This window comes from Ambystoma mexicanum, chromosome 8 (assembly GCF_040938575.1).
Source record: "Ambystoma mexicanum isolate Mex_15411 chromosome 8, UKY_AmexF1_1, whole genome shotgun sequence".
Lineage (NCBI taxonomy): Eukaryota > Metazoa > Chordata > Amphibia > Caudata > Ambystomatidae > Ambystoma > Ambystoma mexicanum.
In genome coordinates, this window is record NC_090929.1 from 413,363,620 (window position 1) to 413,376,992 (window position 13,373).

The following is a 13,373-nucleotide window of genomic DNA, read 5'->3' on the forward strand; positions in this document are numbered from 1 at the left end:
ACCCCTAGGTTATAGGGACTACCACTTAACCTATAACCTCTTGAATGGATGTGCTCGAGGTGTGAGTTAATGTCTATTTTCTAGCTTACTGAGCCAAATATCAGCAGGCGCAGGTCCCAGCAGGGATAGTTTCTGGGATTACGAATACCCTCTTCCCCAAATATGGCCGGGCTTCAGGCTGAGCTGCTCATTAAAGCAGGTTGCCTGGCCTACATGATTATGCTATTTAATTAATCAATGGTTAACTGGCATGATCATTTCTGCTATTTAACCAGCTGTCAATTATTCAACATTGATTCTTCACTATTCCACTGCCTGCTGGATAATTAAGACATTCTTCAATTTTTAATAAGGGGAGTCAAAGAGCAGACATCTGTTGGTATTCATTTAGTCGGCTTTCATGCTGTGTAACTGGCAGCCAAAAATGTATCATTATCTGCTACTTAATGAGTAAATAAGGAACAAAATTCTCTGTTTAACTGATAGATGTTTAAAAATGAAAAACATCTATGCCATGTAACAAAATACCACTGTAAGGTCGAACTTAACAAGAAATATCATTACTGCAATTGTAATATATGCTTGTGCTGCTTGTGCCGTCAGAATCCCATTGGCCCAATTCCAGTGTATGCCAGTATTGCCACAGGCAAACAAATTTGCATGCCGGTTGTTCACAAAGTAAATCATGGGATCTGTCGGAACAATGTATGCCAGCATTGTCATTGTAAAACAGTATAGCGTGAATTTAAGTGAAGGATGAGAAATAGAACGGGATGTCATCTTGATTTTGTCCTTTAATGTGTGCGCCCTCTTCCCATAACTTCGTATTGGGTTTATATGTATTTCCCTTTCACCTTTTTTTCAATTTCTCTGTTTTTGATTGGGTTTAAAATATTATGATTGATAAAATGTATGTGGTTGATTTTATTGTTTTTTTAAATTTATTTCAAGGGAAACTAACATGCGATTGTGATTTTATGAATTGTATGTTTTGATATTTTAAACAATTGCTTTTTAATTGCTTTGTTCTTTCTTATATTGTTAAAGTTTAATAAATTTTTAACACAAATTATTTTTTATTTTAAAATTGTAAAACAAATGTTCATGTTGCTTGTGCCCAAAGACAATAAAAAGGGTATCTGCAATAGATCCGATACAAAGAGTAGGGACATCCCAATAACTCGAGAAACATTATGGATGACTAACACGAAAAAAGCAAGGGTATGTACCTTCATGATAAATTCCTGTGAAAGAATGACATCACCTTTTTATTAGTACTTGATACTTGTGGGTCACAGGCAAAAATTTCCCACTTAAATAAAACAATAATAAGAAAAAAGGAAACGGAAAAAGAAACTTTTTCATTTTAAAATCACTTAAAGCAATTAATAACAAACCAAATAAAAAAAAATACATTATGACAGGCATTATCAAGACAAAAAAAGCAATATAATAGGTTTGGTATACAGAAAAGGAGGGCAGTTTGTTTTTTCTAACAAGCACACACAAAGAATATTTATTCAGATCTTAATTATAAAACAATCTGACTAGTTTTGATAGAGAGCCTCTGATATTAGTGGCGGGGCCATCCTCAGGGCAAAAGTAAGATCAACAATATTTTACACACCCACACATCAATTATGGTACAAAACAAAATCGACATATGATCTCTTGGAGAAAATATAAAACTGTAACCTGTAGTCATTAAGAACAAATTACTTAATGAAACCCCAGTGAAGGCGATGAGCACAAGATGCCACACAATAGCACGTCTAAGAGCTAAATAATTTGCATTTGAGATAAATACCCATTTCAGAGGTTCACAGAATCATCTTGTGATGTGAGAATGCTTGAGAATTAGGTGTGGATCAAAATCCCACAACACATACCACTATTGCCTATGTAAAACACATTGCTGTTCTAGTTTTGCCCAAGAACAATAATAAGGCATGTTTAAATACATTTCGGCATTGCCACTGTAAAACATATTTTCCTACCGTGTGCCCACTCGTGAAGCGGAGTAGGATCAACAATAGGCGGACACAGAAAGATGTTGTTCAAGTATGCTGTGTTAGAGTCATTATGGATTTTGGCCAAAGAAATGATGATTAACAATTTAAAATAGGGGTGTACCGAACATCGGCTTCGAGTAAGTATTCAGCCGAATTCCGGCGATGGGAGACCACACCCCAATCAACTAACAACTGAACTTGATACGGACAAATGAGATCATGGCCATCAGAGGAGAATCCCTCACGAATGTATGCCGCTTTTGCGAGACCAAACAGGTGGAGACAATACGCCACATAATGTTGAAGTGCCCTGGAACAAAAGGAGCTAGGGAAACCTACCTTAAGAACATTCTGGTAAAACGAAGAACTTTAGACGAGGACTCCTGGTAGGCAGGTTTGATGAGTGGTGAAAACACAAAGTGGTCAATTGCAGTTGCCCTCTTCCTGAAACAAATTGCCCTACCATGAGGGACTCTGAAGGTCGGTAGCCAGAGGAAATGAAGGGAAATCACCGCAACTAAACACACACAAACAAGAACTATGACATTCCAGAAAACAAGAGGCTGGACTTCTTTTTTGCGTTCTTTTGTAAAAATTGTTATACAATTAAACCAAAAAAAAATAAAAAATAACAAAAAGGACCAACATAGAGGACATGATTGGAGACCTTGCCACCAATCCACTATCAGTCATCAATCTCTGCAGGCTTGCACTTACACATGCTGAATGATCAACACGCCCATTAACCCACCAGGATATAATGCCAATGCAAATTACACCAATTTGAGTGCTAGTCAGAAGCGGCCTCATCCCAGTTCCTGTTCCCGTTTCTGTTTGTGCGAGAGGTACGGCTTGACTAGCTTTGGAAGAGGTTCTTTCCTCTAGCCCCTAGCCCTTGTTGGAGATTCAGTCCGGGAGCCCGGGACCTGCTGGAGCTGTTGGAGCCAAGCCGGAGTCGGAGCAGGGCTGAGCCGTGCTGTGATGGTGAGGTCGGCGCGGTTACAGCCACAGAGCAACAGCAAAGGGCTTGCCCGCGGTGAGGACCCCTGCAGGGGTCTCAGTGCTATTAGGGTTAGGGTTAACATTTCCCTAATTTGCCTAGGCTTGTTTCATTCACTCCATACGCTGCAGTATTTCTCACTCTTTAGTTTTGATTCTGTCAGCTCCGCTTTATGGCCAATAAATCCTGGCTTTTACAGCACTGAGAGGCAGGGGCGGGGGGTGCATATTGCCTACAAATCATTCCCATGTTCCACTAACGAAGGGGAAAAATAAAAAATAAACTAATTAAGATTTCTTCCTTGTACGAGTGCACCGCCTATGGTGGGAAGAATCCCTCCCTTCACTTACTGCAGCGGTAAGGGTGTGCATCCTTGGGGGACTGCAGAAGTGCCATCTTCGACCCGAGCAGTGTGCACCTTAAGACCTCGTACAATAGGTGTTTTGATATGGGTGGTTGGTCACTGCAGTGACGACAAACAGAAAACCTGTTTCCAGCCCTTTTGCCTTCAAAGACTATTAAAACGGTTAAATGTACAGGTTTTGTACTACGATTATCTGCTGTGACTATATCAAGCCATTAATCGTTATATACTGACTGATTTGGGTGCTATTAAATTCTCTGTCCCTGGGTGGATTGTGTGGACACAAGGAGTACTCAAATCAGCAGAGTTTTCAAAATGCGCAGTTAATTTAAATGTGCTATATTTTAATCCGCTATAACGCTTCTGAGTTCCCCAAATTTATCAAGCTAATTTGGAAACTAAATCTCCTTGAAAGAAACTCTAAAAGAGTGTAGATGCTAACCGAATGAAAAGGTTCCACAAGCTAACTATAACTTGCGAAGGAAAAATACAAAAGAACCTGAAGAAAGGACTGAGGGAGCCGGGAGCAAACTTAAATTAAAAAAACAAGTACCAGCAAGTAAAGGTGCATTTGCATCATTTGTTTCGCCTAATGCACAAAAAGAGAAGAATTCGACCATACCAGAGAAAGGGGACACAAACAGTTTAAATGGCAGTAATCCCCAAGATAGGTCAAATGAGTTAGAGATGACAAGAACTCCCTCTTGGAGATGTGCTTATCAATGCAAAGATCAATGACTCCTGCATTAGTTAAACATGAGGATGGTGCCCAGGGAAGGACAACGAAAGAACATTTGCAGTCCATGATTACAACGGACAGACTATCTGTATCTCCAAACTTGGCAATACCCTCAGAAATCTCTGAAACAGAGTTAAACATTGACTCCTTCTCATGCCTTAATGCTTTGGTTGAGATACAGTCATCAGTGGCTTCATTGCAATTTGCACTAAAGATCTTATTGAAAATGTGCGGTCGAATATTAGAGAACACAATAAATGTAGCTTTGCTTAAGGTGCCAAATATAAATCTCATCGAGGAGACTGAGAATAATCTTTCTGAAGCAATTCGGATTGCCAATGAAACCAACTCCAAACCGAGAATCAGAACTTAACGTGACAAATAACTCTGTGATATACTTCTCTCGCAAACAACGGAGATCAGCAAAGAGGGCGGCAATAAGGAAACAGCCCTGCAGTGTTGCATCGCCAGACCCTGCGACGGCTCCACTGAACAAAAATACCAAAATAAAATAAGAATAAAGCGGCTCGGGCTAAAAAGTGAAATTCTGAAAGGGCTGGGCACCTTACACGTTGGCTTATTCCTGAGAAAGATAAGAAACTAATATGATGAGCAAGAATTACCTGATCTCATAACGTCACAACTGGAACAGGAAGCTGACAAGATTTCTTCCACACCCAGTAGCAGACTAAGTCCCCAGTTTAGGGAAATCTCAATACCGTCATTAAAGGGTAAAGGACAGAAGCCAGCGTTAATTAATAGCCGTATATGTATAATTAAGAACCTATACCAGAACAATGACCACGATTGGCTCACGAGAACTGAATTCTTAACCAGACTGCACTCTATTCCACAAATGAGAGTCTTGCGATCAGAAGATTTTGAATATGTTGAACCACTCAATGGTCTGAATAGAAATGTATCGGCTATTCATTGTAAATTCTTGGCATCTGCCCAAAATGATGCCTATGTATAAAAAGAATCTACTAGAGGCTGATGTGGACATTGACGCTGACCCAGAAAAAGAAGATCCTGAATGCCCAAGGAAACTGGTAGTAGAGCCTAAGATCAGCAGGGAAGGAGGCCCAGTTGGCTGACATTATAAAGATTTTAAAATGGTTGGCTGAGTCCCTCCCAGTGGTACTCCAAAAGGAATGAGGTTGCTCGATCCTCTCATTGAACTGCAGGGGCTTTAGCAATTTACTCTCTCCTGAAGGCTTGTTGTCTATATAAGTAAATATACTTGTATATGCCTTAAGGAGATATGGCTTACTGCCCTGATAGTGTTGAATGGTTATACATTGTACCAACCTCTTGCAAAAATTGTTGGCGTCCGACATAATGTAAAATCGCGCCGCACTGATACTAAACTAGAGGACTTTGATTGCTGTAGAGCTGGAGATTCCAGCTGAAGCAATATTGGAGAAAATGTTGTTGCTAAGCCTTTACAGCCCACTGGGAGCCATACAGAGTGAAAAGATCCGGGAAACACTACAACGATATTCTGATAAACTGGACGTTGAATCAGGGAAATAAATCTGTTGTTATCGTGGGGGATTTCAATTGTCATATAATAGAGGTGGGCAGGGACAACGATTAACCCCCACTTAAGATCCAAGAGTACAATGACACATTCAACTCAAGACCCCGGAGGGGCTGTATTGGCTTAGTTTCTTTGAAATGTGGGATATGGAAATGATAAATCGTCAAATGCATAGTGATTATCCAGGTAAAGAAACCTGGGAGAACGGCGGATATAGGAGTACATTGGATTACATTTTTGTTAACCCTGAAATTGCGGTGCGTGTTAAGGATATGGAGGTGACGAAGAATGTATGGAGTGACCATGAATCGCTTGGGCTAACTATAACTTCTGGTGAAGTTAACCATAATGTGAAACCTATGGGGAACTTAAGGGTTAACCACACCACTACACATGTCTGCTAGTCCAAAAAGAACATCTTAAAAGTGGCCGACACATTGTCTGCTGTATGTGATCTGGATCTTGTTCAGAGAGGAATTTCCATAGCATTTCGGTGCTGGACTGCCCATGTGGGCGGGTCAAAGACTGATATGCAAATGGATATTTCCCATCTGTGAAAGGTACAGTGGGCAAAAAGCGTGTGCTGCAAACTCATCTCAGAACATGTTATCATGCCATGTTCGTTCTGGAGAGGAGCGCCTGCTACCTTTTTTGAGCTATTTGGATATTAGTTTATTCCAGACGATGTGTATTGATAATATTGAAAACTGGATTTCTTCATTTGCTAATACCCATGCCACAACTGACAAGGAACAAGTTACTTACCTGTAACTGTTGTTCTCCAGCATGGGTCTGGCATGGATTCACATGCTCATGAATATTCCCCGTCGTCAGGCTGGGAATCCTCGGTAAAGAAAAAAAAAACAGTATCAGTTTCGTTTCTGATCTGTCTTTCGTAGTAATAACCAATCACTGGTCTCTGCGTCATACTGACCACAGCCAATGACTGCCCTCTACCTAAGCACCGCCTCTGGCAGCCATCTTCAGATTTGGAAGCACGTGAAGTGGCAGTATGACCAAGTGAAGAGCCGCAGAGGGGTAGGCGGGAGGGTTCGCATGTGAATCCATGCCAGACCCATGCTGGAGAACAACAGTTACAGGTAAGTAACTTGTTCCTTCTCCAGCATGGGGTCTGGCATGGATTCACATGCTCATGAATAAAGAATACATAGCAGTACACACATGCACAACCACGGGAGGTGGCAAAGGCTCAACATTAAGCATTACATCAAACTCAACATCAAGCAATCTTACCTCCTCACCAGGCTCACCTCAGGCGAACAGGTTGCGCAGCACTGCTTGGCCGACCCTGGACTCCTCCCTGGAATCCCGATCGACGCAGTAGAATTTCCTGAAGGTGTGCGTCGACCTCCACGTAGCAGCCCTGCATATGTCCAGCAGGGGCACACCAGAAAGGAACGCCGTGGTAGCCGCGATCGCTCTGGTGGAATGGGCTCTCGGACGGCCAGGCAGCGGTCGGTTAGCCAACCGATGACAGTACATGATACAGCCGGAGAGCCATCTGGAAATGGAAGCCTTCGAGAGAGCCTTCCCCTGATTGACAGGTCCAAAGTTCACAAAGAGTTGTGACGTCTTCCGAAAACACTTTGTGCGATCCACGTAGAACTTCAGCGCTCTAGCCACATCCAGCGAGTGCAAAGTCCTCTCAGCCGGCGACGAAGGCGACGGGAAGAACACAGGCAACACCAAGGGTTCGTTGAGATGGAAGTCCGACGGTACCTTGGGCATGAAGGAGGGGTGCGTCGTCGTGTGGAGGTAATGGCCACCAGGAATGCAGTCTTCCACGACACAAACTTCATCGGTGCGGAGTGCATCGGCTCAAATGGGGGCCCCATGAGCCTAGTCAGCACCACGTTAAGTTCCCACACCGGGGCCGGGGCCTTCACCGGCGGGAACGACCGGAACAGTCCTTTCATAAACTCTTTCACCAGTCGATGGGACCACAGGGACGTCCGTCCTGTGGTTCTGGTATATCTGGAGATCGCCGCCAGATGAATCTTAATGGATGCATGGGCTAGCCCAGCCTTTGCCAGCGATAGCAGTTACGGAAGCACCTGAGGGGCCGTAATCCGTAGGGGGTTGATCTTCTGTGCTCGTCACCAGATAGAGAACCTCTTCCACTTGTGACCGTAGCATTTGAGAGTCGAGGACGCCCTGGCCTTTGCAAGAACCTCTCTGCAGTCGGCCGGTATATCGTACCCTCCAAACTCTAGCGCTGCAGGAGCCAAGCCTGCAGGTTCAGCGACGCCGGGTCGTGGTGGAAGATGGCGCCTCCTTCTCTGGAGAGAAGATCCGCGTCCGCCAACAGCTTGATGGATGGGGACGTTGACAAGTCCAGAAGGTCCGGGAACCAGATCTGCCTAGGCCACGCCGGTGCGACGAGGATCATCCTGCACCGGGACCTCTTGAGCTAGTTGATGAGACGAAGCAGCAACGGCAACGGAGGGAACGCATACAGGTATAGGCCGTCCCAGGGGAACGAGAACGCATCGCCCATGCTTCTCGGCTGGGGAAACCTGCTGCCGAACCTCTGGCACTTCGAGTTCGTCGCTGTTGCGAACAGGTCGATTTGGGGTTTGCCCCATCGTCAGAAGAGTTGATCCACCTGATCCTGGCGCAGCTCCCACTCGTGACACACGCGCAGCTCCCTGCTGAGCGAGTCGGCGATGGTGTTTCTTTCTCCTGCCAGGTGGAAGGGAACCAGGAACATCCCCTGGGCGACCGCCCAGTGCCACAGATCCTGTGCCTCCTTGGATAGGGCTGGGGATCTGGTACCTCCCTGCTTCCGTATGTAAAACATTGTCGTGGTGTTGTCCGTGAAGATCCGCACCACCTTGCCCTTGAGTGATGGGAGGAACGATTTGAGAGCCCAGAACACGGCTCGGAGTTCCAGGATGTTGATGTGCAAGAACTTCTCCTCCGGGAGCCAGAGGCCTCTTGCGTGGAGATCTCCGGTGTGGGCGCCCCAACCTTCCAGGGAAGCGTCCGTCGTCACCGTCTCCTGGTACGCCAGCGTCTGAAAGTCCTTGCCCGCCGTGAGGTGCGCTCGAACGCCCCACCACTGAATCGCCCGCCGGAACACCTCGTTGAGGAGGACCCTGTCTTCGAAGGTGCCCGTCGCCTGCATCCAACGGGCGTCGAGAAATTCCTGAAGAAGGCGCATCCGTAGTCTGCATAGGCGCACCAGGTAGATGCAAGAGGACATCATCCCCAGGAGGGACTTGATGGACCTCACCCTGGCCACGTCCGTGGCTAGCAGGCGCTGCACTGTGCCCAGAATGGTCTTCGTCCGTTCTTCCGACGGTGCCGCCAGGCGCCTCACTGTATCGAGCTTCGCTCCCAGAAACAGGGCCACCTGCGATGGCACCAGGTGGGACTTTGGGTAATTTATGGCGAATCCCAGGTCTGTGAGTAGCTGGACGGTCCTCGCAGTGTGTTCGACGGCGAGTTCCCTCGTCCTTGAGTGGATGAGCCAGTCGTCCAGGTAGGGGTAGACGTGAATCCCCTGCAGGCGCAGCCGCGCCGCCACAGGTGCTAGGCACTTGGTAAAGACCCTGGGGGCCGACTTCAATCCGAACGGCAGTGCTCTGAAATGGTAGTGGGGTCCCTGGACGACGAACCTGAGGAACTTTCGGTGACTTCTGAGGATGGGAACGTGGAAGTATGCATCCTCCAGGTCCAGCGACGATAGGAAGTCGCCTTCCTCCAGCTGTCCCAGCACGTGCTGGAGGGTGACCATCCTGAACTTTTGTGACCTGATGCATTTGTTCAAACGACGAAGGTCCAGGATGGGGCGCCAGCCGCCCGTCTTCTTCCTGACGAGGAAGTACCTTGAGTACACCCCGGAGCCTCTTCGGGACGGGCTCAATGGCGCCTTTCCTGAGCATCGCCCGTACTTCCAACAGCAGTTGCAGGACGTGACTTTCCTTCCTGGCCACAGGTGGAATGTGAGGGCACTTCTTCAGGAATTCGATAGAGTGTCCTCTTGCCAGGGTATCCAGCACCCAATGATCGGTGGAGATGGACTTCCACATGCCGACGAACTTCGTCAGCCGGCCTCCCACCGGGGTGCTTCGGTGGGGGCCTGAGGCCACGGCCGGTTCAGTCCTGCTTGGTGGTGGTGGCCTTGCCGCCCTGGCCACCTTGCCGACGGCGGCGAGGTGCTCCCTGCTTGCCCCGACCCCTGTAGGCCTCTTGAGACGAGGAGCGTGCCGCCTGGCGGTAGGACGACGAGCCACCGCTGGATCCCTTGGAGGCCCCTTGTCTGCCTCCGGAGCTCCAAACGGGCCGTCGTTGCTGAAGGGCTCCTAGGGCGCGGACCGTCTCTGTGTCCGTCTTTATGGCTTGGAGGGATTCGTCCACCGCCTTCCCGAACAAGTTGCTGCCGTCGAACGGCATGTCCAACACCCTGGTCTGGACGTCCTGACGGAAGTCGGTCACCCGGAGCCAACCGTCGTCGTAGGCAAACTCCGTTGCCCAGCTGGCGGAACCCGGTATCGGCAATATCGGTTGCCACCGTTATGGCATGGTCCGACGCCACCTCGCCTTCTTGAAGTATTTCCAGGGCCTCGGACCTCTTGTCGCCTGGTAGGAAGTCCAATATGGGGGCCATCTTAAACCAGAGCTCCCTGTCGTAACGGGCCACGATCGCCAGGGCGTTGGCCGCTTTGATCGTCGTCGCCGCCGACGAAATGACCCGTCGCCCTTTGGCGTCCAACTTCTTTCCCTCGCCGTCCGGAGGGGAATTCGACGTTGAGGCTCCTGACCCCGCCGCTTTCTTCTTCGCCGCAGCCGAGACAACCGAGTCTGGCGTTGGCTGGGCCCTGAGGCACAGGGAGCGGTCTCGGGGACCCGGTACTTCTTCTCGTACCGGTCCCGTTTGGCTGGTGCCGTGGAGGGGTTCTTGAGTACCGACAGGCCCTCCTCCCAGATGTCATCGATTAGAGGCACCGCGATGACAGTCTTCCTCTTGGCCTCCCGGCGCTGATAGAGGAAACCTTCCTTTTTCTGCTCCTCCGGGCAGAGCTGGAACAATCGGACGCCCTGGCGATCATGGTGTGGAATGAGCCAATCTCGTCGGGCGGAGAGGCCCGTGCGACGGGAGACCCGTTCCGTCGTCGTCGCCGTCAGAACCCGTCGTCGAGGCCACCGCACCGTCATCTCCCGACTCGTGGGAGGATGAGGAGGGAACTGTAGGCCTTACGGGGGCGAGTGGAGGAGAGGGTTGGGTCCTCCGTCGTTTGTTCTGAGGACTTCCCGACGGGCCAGGTTGCGGGTCCTCCGGCCTGGGTCGTGGTAATCTCGTCCTTATCTCAGAGCATAAGGACTGGATCGCAGACAAAATGGCCGCCAAGCTATCCTGAGGCCTAGGATCAGACTGCGCCGGACGGGAAGGCTGCTCTTCCTCGCCATCGTCGTCTTCCTCGGTTATCTCCCGAGGATCTTCCTTACGGGATCGAACCTTCTCGAATTGGACTTCGAGATTCCTCACGGCCTCGGTCAGTTCCTCCTCTGAGGCTGACTCCGAGCTCGAGGAGGCTACCGTGCCCCCTCTCGCTTCTTCCATCATGGTGGCCATGACGATGGGCTGAAAAGAGGATTCCCTCCTTGGCGGCAGGGAAACCCGAGTCCCGGAGGCAGTCTCCGCCGGCGGGGTCTCTGCCGGCTTGGCCAGAGTCGCCATGATCGCCTCGATAGAGGCCTTTGCCTGCTGGGTAGGGGCCTTCACCACCTGAGGTGCGTCCCGGGCCTTCTCCTTAGGGGGAGGGGCGACGCCTCGCTCCCCCTCTACCGAGATCGGACGGGGCTTCTCCCGAAGCTTACCCCGGGTCTCGGACTTCCTCTTCCCCGAACCGGAGCGCTGGCTCGTGGTTGACGGTGCCGGGGAAGGCGTGCCCTGCCTGGCGACCGAAGAGCGACCCGACCTTTCGGCGCTCCCGTAGCCAGCGGACTCGCGGCGCTTGGCCTGGTGTTGGGCCCCCGTCGCCGGGGCGCCCGCACAGGACTTAGAAGCCCGCTCTGACCCTTTCTTCTTCTTCTCACCCGTTGAGCCCTTCTGCAACCAGCTGGCGAGGCGGGATCGACGGTCCCTCATGGTCCGCTCCGACAAGTTCTTGCAGAACTGGCAGTCCTTCTCTACATGAGTCTTGTCCCCATGAAGACAGTAGAGGCATTGCGAATGTTCATCCTCCTTAAACACATTCTGCAGCCCGCATCCAGGGCAGCTGCGAAACAGCTTGGGTCCGGGTGATGAACTCGCGTCCTGGGCCATCTCGGAGTAGGCCGCAAATCTTCTGGAATCCTCCAAGAGGTTGATTCGACGAAATCTTCACCCTTGAGGGGCGTAGGAAAATCCCACAACGGGTAGCCGTTAACGGGAGTAGAAACGGTGGAGCTTGAGGCTCGATTAACTGAAAAAATGTGAAAATTCACCTGAAAAAGCACGAAACACGCAGTAAAAGCTCGAGAGCTAAGCACGAGGACTCCCAACACTTGAACGTGCAGTAAAAATCTGAAGATGGCTGCCAGAGGCGGGCTTAGGGAGATGGCAGTCATTGGCTGTGGTCAGTATGACGCAGAGATCAGTGATTGGTTACTACTACGAAAGACAGATCAGAAACGAAACTGATACTGATTTTTTTCTTACCGAGGATTCCCAGCCTGACGACGGGGAATATTCATGAGCATGTGAATCCATGCCAGACCCCATGCTGGAGAAATCCCCCCTTATATGCCCTTTATGTTGATTTTAAGGCTTCCTTTGACCTAGTCTGCAGAGAAATACTATGGGTGAAACTAGTCATTAGGATGCCCACAAAGCCTGTTGTACTATCTTAGGCTCCTTCACCAAAATAATATAGTTTCCCTTAAACTCGACTCTCAGGGGAACATGACTGCTCAAATCGAGCAGAATAGAGGAGTCAAATAAGGCTGCGTTACGGCGCCAACACTGTATAATCTTTTTGTCTATAATTTACCTGCAGCGATTGGTGTGGTATACAACTGCCCTGCATTAATTGGAGAATAACATTGTCCAATTCTTGCATATGCGGATGACTTGGTCATTCTTGACCATACATTTAGTGGCTTACGTAGATCAGCAGAAGCACTATTGCGCTATTTCGAAAAGAAATGGCCTTGTAATCAACTTAGAGAAAACACAATTGATGGTATTTTCTAATAAAAAGATTGCACACACCATATTAATGATACAGGAGTCAGAGATCCTCTATACTCCGAATTAAAAATATTTGGGTATTGAAATGAAGGAGGACTACCTGTGTGCAAACAAGTTAGAATGATTAAAGCTGCCCAAATTACAGCCTTGGTCCACCGATTTACTATCAGTCATTGTGGCTTTAGTGTTTGGGCTGCTCGTCTATTATTCCAGCAGGTTCTAGCCCCTATGATCACGTATGGTTTTGAAGCCCTAAATCGATCCTACCTGCATCCCTATGGCAATAATTTGGATCAAACTGGGGCTGCAATCGTTAACATCTCTAGTACTTAAGAAAAGGGCAGAACGGTACCTGAACATGTCGCACACTTTGAGCAATCAGTTATTGTCATCTATGCGACAGGAAATTCTGAAGGAATCGGGGAAGTCGCTCCTAAAAAACAACATGGATAGCTATCTAAATGAGATAGGCTGGAGTCCACAATGTGGGAGATTTTATCAAAGAGCAAAGTATGCT

General features: G+C 48.5%; 1 protein-coding gene across 5 annotated transcripts in view; it reads right to left on the reverse strand.

The window, feature by feature from the left end:
* The window catches only part of LOC138472013 (F-box only protein 6-like), a 405,487-nt gene that overhangs the window by 269,360 nt on the left and 122,754 nt on the right, over positions 1-13,373 (reverse strand). Inside the window, exon 1 of one of the 5 annotated variants that reach the window (XM_069609924.1) lies at positions 2,352-2,375. The exons of the other annotated variants lie outside the window; for them this stretch is intronic. The gene's annotated coding sequence lies outside the window, so the exon portion shown is untranslated. Of the gene's footprint in view, positions 1-2,351; positions 2,376-13,373 lie in introns of those variants that run through there. 5 annotated transcript variants of the gene reach the window in all.